At 55.0% G+C, this 8,284-nt stretch overlaps 1 protein-coding gene across 1 annotated transcript in view; it reads left to right on the top strand.

Annotated features, from left to right (window-relative positions):
- eno4 (enolase 4) overlaps nt 1-8,284 on the top strand; it is a 106,749-nt gene that overhangs the window by 40,796 nt on the left and 57,669 nt on the right. The window lies entirely within an intron of this gene.

The following is an 8,284-nucleotide window of genomic DNA, read 5'->3' as shown; positions in this document are numbered from 1 at the left end:
ACAGAATTACCTGGAAAAACTCTGCAGATCTGGCAGCATCGGCGGAGAAGAAAAGAGTTGACGTTTCGAGTCCTCACTCTCTCTCTCTCTCTCTCACACACAGATACACACGCACTCTCTCTCTCCCTCTATCACACACTCTCTCTATCTTTCACACTCGCACACTCTCTCTCTCTCACACAAAAACACACACACACACTCTCCCTCACTCTATTCTCTCTCTCCCTGTCTCTCTCTCTCACACTCTCTCTCTCACACACTCTCTCTCACTTTCTCTCTCACACACGCACACCCGCTCTCTCTCTCTCTCACATCACTCTCTCTCCATCCCGCACTCACTCTAGCTCCCTCTCGCACTCAGTCTCCTTCCCTCTCGTACTCACACTCTTACTCGCACTCTCACTGTCTCTCTCTCTCTCTGTTACACACACGCTCTCTCTGTCTCACACTCTCTCACATCACTCTCTCTCGCTCTATTTCTTTCTCTCTCACACTCTCACATCACTCTCTCTCCCTCTCGCACTCACACTCTCACTCTCACTGTCTCTCTCTATCTCTCTCTCTCACACACACACGCTCTCTCACACTCTCACTTCATTTTCCCTTCCTCTCGCACTCACTCACCCTTCCTCTCGCACTCACTCTCCCTCCCTCTCGCACTCACTCTCCCTCTCCCTCGCACTCAATCTCCCTCCCTCTCTCGCACTCGCTCTCCCTCCCTCTCTCGCACTCGCTCTCCCTCCCTCTCTCGCACTCGCTCTCCCTCCCTCTCTCGCACTCGCTCTCCCTCCCTCTCTTGCACTCGCTCTCCCTCCCTCCCTCGCACTCGCTCTCCCTCCCTCTCTCGCACTCGCTCTCCCTCCCTCTCTCGCACTCGCTCTCCCTCCCTCTCTCGCACTCGCTCTCCCTCCCTCTCTCGCACTCGCTCTCCCTCCCTCTCTCGCACTCGCTCTCCCTCCCTCTCTCGCACTCGCTCTCCCTCCCTCTCTCGCACTCGCTCTCCCTCCCTCTCTCGCACTCGCTCTCCCTCCCTCTCTCGCACTCGCTCTCCCTCCCTCTCTCGCACTCGCTCTCCCTCCCTCTCTCGCACTCGCTCTCCCTCCCTCTCTCGCACTCGCTCTCCCTCCCTCTCTCGCACTCGCTCTCCCTCCCTCTCTCGCACTCACTCTCCCTCCCTCTCGCACTCACTCTCCCTCCTCTCTCGCACTCACTCTCATCCTCTCTCACACACAATCACACTCTCTCTCTATCTTTCTCTCTCACACACTGACTCTCTCTCTCTCTCCCTCTCTCTCTCTCTCACACACACACACACTCTCACTCATATGATCTCTCTCTTACACACACTCTCTCTCTCACGGTCTCTGTTTCTCGGTCACACACTCTCACATCACTCTCTCGCTCCCTCTCGCACTCTCTCGCTCCATCTCGCTCCCTCTCTTGCTCTCTCTCGCCCTCTTTCTTGCTCTAACTCATGCTCATTCTCTCACACTCACTCTTCCTCTCTCTCACTCTCACCATCACACTCTCTCACTTTCATACACACACTGACTGTCTGTCTGTCTGTCTCTCTCAAAATCTCACTCATATGCTCTCTCTCTCACACACACTCTATCGCACACTCTCTCTCTCCCTTACTCTCACTCTCACTCTCACTCACTCTCACTCTCTCACTCTCTCTCTCACTCTCTCTCTCACTCTCTCTCACTCTCAGTCTCTCTCATAGACACTTTCTCACACACACACATTCTCTCTCCCTCACTCTCACTCTCTCCTGCACTCCCTCTCTTCCACTCCCTCTCTCTCTCCATCTCACACACACTCTCCCACACACACTCTCTCTCTCTCTCTATCACAGATACACACACACCCATACACTCTCTCTTTCTCTCTCACTCTCACTATCACTCTCTCTCACTTTCTCTCATACACACACTGTCTCTCTCAAAATTTCACTCATATGGTCTCTCTCTCACACACACTCTATCGCACACACTCTCTCTCTCCCTCACTCTCACTCTCACTCTCACTCTGTCTCTCTCATAGACACTTTCTCTCTCACACACACATTCTCTCTCCCTCACTCTCACGCTCTCTTGCACTCCCTCTCTCCAACTCCCTTTCTCTCTCCATCTCACACACACACTCTCCCGCACATACACTCTCTCTCTCTCACAGATATACACACACACACACACACACACACACACACTCTCTCTCTCTCTCTCTCTCTCTCTCTCACACACACACAGATACACACACGCACTCTCTCTTACGCACACTCTCTCTCTCACTTGTACACACACACACACACTCTCTCACAGTCTCTGTTTCTCGGTCACACTCTCACATCATTCTCTCTCCCTCTCGCCCTCTATCTTGCTCTCTCTCATGTTCATTCTCTCACACTCACTCTCTCTCACAGTCACTCTCCCTCTCTCACTCTCACCATCACTCTCTTTCACTTTCTCTCATCCACACACTGTCTCCCTCAAAATTCCACTCATATGCTCTCTCTCACACACACTATCGCACACACTCTCTCTCTCTCTCCCTCACTCTCACTCTCTCTCTGACTCTCTCTCACTCTCACACTCAGTCTCTCTCCATAGACCCTCTCTCTCTCTCTCGCACACACAGACATTCTCTCTCCCTCACTCTCGCGCACTCCATCTCTCTCAAACTCTCTCTCTCTCTCACACAGATACACACATACACCAACATTCTCTCTCTCTCACTCACTCACGCACACTCTCTCTCGCTCTCTCTCTCACAGATACACACACTCTATTTCTCGCTCTCTCACACACACACACACACACTCTCTCTCACGCACACTCTCACTCGAGCACACACACTCACTCACACACACACTCACTCTCTCTCTCCCTCTCTCTTTCTCTCTCTCACACACACACTTTTCTCTCTCTCTCTCACTCACGCACACTCTCGCTCTTTCACGCTCTCTCTTGCTCTCTCATTGATACACACACTCTATTTCTCTCTCTCTCACACAAACACAGACACACACTCTCTCTCACGCAAACTCACTCTCTCCCGCGCACACGCACCCTCTCTAACACAAAAATAGAATTACCTGGAAAAACTCAGCAGATCTGGCAGCATCGGTGGAGAAGAAAAGAGTTGACGTTTCGAGTCCTCACTCTCTCTCTGTCTCTCTCTCACACACACACATGCACTCTCTCTCTCACACACAGATACACACACGCACACTCTCTCTCACGCACACTCTCACTCTCTCCCTCTCTCTCACACACACTCTCTCACACAAAAACACACACACACACTCCCTCACTCTATTCTCTCTCCCTATCTCTCTCTCTCTCACACTCTCTCTCACACATACTCTCTCTCTCTTTCTCTCTCACACACGCACACCCGCTCTCTCTCACATCACTCTCTCTCCCTTCGACTCACTCTCCCTCCTTTTTGCACTCACTCTCCTTCCCTCTCGCACTCACACTCTCACTCGCACTCTCACTGTCTCCCTCTCTGTCACACACATGCTCTCTCTGTCTCACACTCTCTCACATCACTCTTTCTCGCTCTACTTCTTTCTCTCTCACATCATTCTCCCTCCCTCTTGCACTCACTCTCCCTCCCTCTTGCACTCACTCTCCCTCCCTCCCGCACTCACTCACTCTCCCTCCCTCCCGCACTCACTCACTCTCCCTCCCTCCCGCACTCACTCACTCTCCCTCCCTCCCGCACTCACTCTCCCTCCCTCCCGCACTCACTCTCCCTCCCTCCCGCACTCACTCTCCCTCCCTCCCGCACTCACTCACTCTCCCTCCCTCCCGCACTCACTCACTCTCCCTCCCTCCAGCACTCACGCTCCCTCTCTCTCTCGCACTCACGCTCCCTCTCTCTCTCGCACTCACTCTCCTCCCTTTCTCACACTCACTTTCCCTTCTTCTCATGCACTCACTCTCTCCCCCTCTCGCACATTCAGTCACACTCTCTCTCTATCTTTCTCTCTCTCCACACTGACTCTCTCTCTCTCACACACAGATACACACACGCACACTCTCTCTCACGCAAACTCTCTCTCTCACACTCTCTCTCAGAAGCACATTATCTCTCTCTTTCTCTCTCACACACACGCTCTCTCTCACATCACTCTCCCTCCTTCTTGCACTCACTCTCCCTCCTTCTTGCACTCACTCTCCCTCCTTCTTGCACTCACTCTCCCTCCTTCTTGCACTCACTCTCCCTCCTTCTTGCACTCACTCTCCCTCCTTCTTGCACTCACTCTCCCTCCTTCTTGCACTCACTCTCCCTCCTTCTTGCACTCACTCTCCCTCCTTCTTGCACTCACTCTCCCTCCTTCTTGCACTCACTCTCCCTCCTTCTTGCACTCACTCTCCCTCCTTCTTGCACTCACTCTCCCTCCTTCTTGCACTCACTCTCCCTCCTTCTTGCACTCACTCTCCCTCCTTCTTGCACTCACTCTCCCTCCTTCTTGCACTCACTCTCCCTCCTTCTTGCACTCACTCTCCCTCCTTCTTGCACTCACTCTCCCTCCTTCTTGCACTCACTCTCCCTCCTTCTTGCACTCACTCTCCCTCCTTCTTGCACTCACTCTCCCTCCTTCTTGCACTCACTCTCCCTCCTTCTTGCACTCACTCTCCCTCCTTCTTGCACTCACTCTCCCTCCTTCTTGCACTCCACTCTCCCTCCTTCTTGCACCCACTCTCCCTCCTTCTTGCACTCACTCTCCCTCCGTCCTGCACCCACTCTCCCTCCTTCTTGCACTCACTCTCCCTCCTTCTTGCACTCACTCTCCCTCCTTCTTGCACTCACTCTCCCTCCTTCTTGCACTCACTCTCCCTCCTTCTCGCACCCACTCTCCCTCCGTCCCGCACCCACTCTCGCTCCGTCCCGCACCCACTCTCCCTCCTTCTTGCACTCACTCTCCCTCCTTCTTGCACTCACTCTCCCTCCTTCTTGCACTCACTCTCCCTCCTTCTGCACTCACTCTCGCTCCGTCCCGCACTCACTCTCGCTCCGTCCCGCACTCACTCTCCCTCCTCCCGCACTCACTCTCGCTCCGTCCCGCACTCACTCTCCCTCCGTCCCGCACTCCACTCTCGCTCCGTCCCGCACTCACTCTCGCTCCGTCCCGCACTCACTCTCGCTCCGTCCCGCACTCACTCTCGCTCCGTCCCGCACTCACTCTCGCTCCGTCCCGCACTCACTCTCGCTCCGTCCCGCACTCACTCTCGCTCCGTCCCGCACTCACTCTCGCTCCGTCCCGCACTCACTCTCGCTCCGTCCCGCACTCACTCTCGCTCCGTCCCGCACTCACTCTCGCTCCGTCCCGCACTCACTCTCGCTCCGTCCCGCACTCACTCTCGCTCCGTCCCGCACTCACTCTCGCTCCGTCCCGCACTCACTCTCGCTCCGTCCCGCACTCACTCTCGCTCCGTCCCGCACTCACTCTCGCTCCGTCCCGCACTCACTCTCGCTCCGTCCCGCACTCACTCTCGCTCCGTCCCGCACTCACTCTCGCTCCGTCCCGCACTCACTCTCGCTCCGTCCCGCACTCACTCTCGCTCCGTCCCGCACTCACTCTCGCTCCGTCCCGCACTCACTCTCGCTCCGTCCCGCACTCACTCTCGCTCCGTCCCGCACTCACTCTCGCTCCGTCCCGCACTCACTCTCGCTCCGTCCCGCACTCACTCTCGCTCCGTCCCGCACTCACTCTCGCTCCGTCCCGCACTCACTCTCGCTCCGTCCCGCACTCACTCTCGCTCCGTCCCGCACTCACTCTCGCTCCGTCCCGCACTCACTCTCGCTCCGTCCCGCACTCACTCTCGCTCCGTCCCGCACTCACTCTCGCTCCGTCCGCACTCACTCTCGCTCCGTCCCGCACTCACTCTCGCTCCGTCCCGCACTCACTCTCGCTCCGTCCCGCACTCACTCTCGCTCCGTCCCGCACTCACTCTCGCTCCGTCCCGCACTCACTCTCGCTCCGTCCCGCACTCACTCTCGCTCCGTCCCGCACTCACTCTCGCTCCGTCCCGCACTCACTCTCGCTCCGTCCCGCACTCACTCTCGCTCCGTCCCGCACTCACTCTCGCTCCGTCCCGCACTCACTCTCGCTCCGTCCCGCACTCACTCTCGCTCCGTCCCGCACTCACTCTCGCTCCGTCCCGCACTCACTCTCGCTCCGTCCCGCACTCACTCTCGCTCCGTCCCGCACTCACTCTCGCTCCGTCCCGCACTCACTCTCGCTCCGTCCCGCACTCACTCTCGCTCCGTCCCGCACTCACTCTCGCTCCGTCCCGCACTCACTCTAGCTCCGTCCCGCACTCACTCTAGCTCCGTCCCGCACTCACTCTAGCTCCGTCCCGCACTGTCTCTCTCTCTGTCACACACACGCTCTCTCTGTCTCACACTCTCTCACATCACTCTCTCTCGCTCTATTTCTTTCTCTCTCACACTCTCACATCACCCTCTCTCCCTCTCGCACTCACTCTCCCTCCTTCTTGCACTCACTCTCCTTCCCTCTCGTACTCACTCTCCCTCCCTCCTGTACTCACTCTCTCTCTCACACACTCAATCACACACTCTCTCTATCTTTCTCTCTCACACACTGACTCTCTCTCACTCTCTCTCACACACATACTCTCATTCATATGATCTCTCTCTCACACACACGCTCTATCTCACACTCTCTCTCACGGTCTCTGTCTCTCGGTCCCACACTCTCACATCACTCTCTCGCACTCTCTCGCTCCTGTCGCTCTCTCTCTTGCTCTCTCTCGCCCTCTATCTTGCTCTAACTCATGCTCATTCTCTCACACTCACTCTTCCTCTCTCTCACTTTCACCATCACACTCTCTCACTTTCTCTCATACGCACACTGACTGTCTGTCTGTCTCTCTCAAAATCTCACTCATATGCTCTCTCTCTCACACACACTCTATCGCACACACTCTCTCTCCCCCACACCTCTCTCTCTCTCACTCTCAGTCTCTCTCATTGACACACTCTCTCTCACACACACACACTCTCCCACACACACACTCTCACAGATACACACACACACTCTCTCTCTTTCTCTCTCTGTCTCACTCATGCACACTCTCTCTCGCTCTCTCACACTCTCTCTCGCTCTCTCTCTCACAGATACACACACACACTCTCTCACGCACACTCTCTCTCTCCCGCGCACACACACTCTCTCTCACACACACACACACTCACACTGTCTCTCTCTCACACACACACACTCACACTCTCTCTCTCTCTCTCACAGGTGCACACTCTCTCTCTCTCAGATACACACACACACTCTCTCTCTCTCTCTCTCACACAGATAGACACACGCACTCTCTCTCACGTACACACTCTCTCTCTCACTTGCGCACACACACTCTCTCTCTCTCTCAGCTACACACACACACTCTCTCTCACACAGATACACACACGCACTCTCTCACGCACACATTCTCTCTCTCACTTGCGCACACACACTCTCTCTCTCACGCTCTCTCTCTCACAGTCTCTGTTTCTCGGTCACACACTCTCACATCACTCTCGCTCCTCTCGCCCTCTATCTTGCTCTCTTTCATGCTCATTCTCTCACACTCACTCTCTCTCACAGTCACTCTCTCCCTCACTCTCATTTTCTCTCATACACACTGTCTCACTCAAAATTTCACTCATATGCTCTCTCTCACACACACTCTATCGCACACACATTCTCTCTCTCTCTCCCTCACTCTCACTCTCTCTCTGACTCTCTCTCACTCTCTCTCATAGACCCTCTCTCTCTCACGCACACACACAGACATTCTCTCTCCCTCACTCTCACTCTCTCGCACTCCATCTCTCTCACATTCTCTCTCTCACACACCCTCCCATACACACACAGTCTCTCTCTCTCACAGATACACACATACACACTCTCTCTCTCTCTCTCTCACTCACGCACACTCTCGCTCTCTCACACTCTCTCTCGCTCTCTCACAGATACACACACTCTATTTCTCTCTCTCTCTCACAGACACACACACACACTCTCTCACGCACACTCTCTCTCTCTCTCTCTCTCACTCACGTACACTCTCTCTATCTCTCACAGGCACACACTCTCTCACAGGCATACACTCTGTCACACAAAAACACACATACACTTCCTCACTCTATTCTCCCTCTCCCTCCCTGTCTCTCTCTCTCACACTCTCTCACACACAATCTCTCCCTCTCTCTTTCTCTCTCACACATGCACACACGCTCTCTCTCACATCACTCT

The sequence above is a fragment of the Cetorhinus maximus genome, chromosome 20 (assembly GCF_964194155.1).
Source record: "Cetorhinus maximus chromosome 20, sCetMax3.hap1.1, whole genome shotgun sequence".
NCBI lineage: Eukaryota > Metazoa > Chordata > Chondrichthyes > Lamniformes > Cetorhinidae > Cetorhinus > Cetorhinus maximus.
This window is presented reverse-complemented; position numbering and strand designations above follow the sequence as displayed.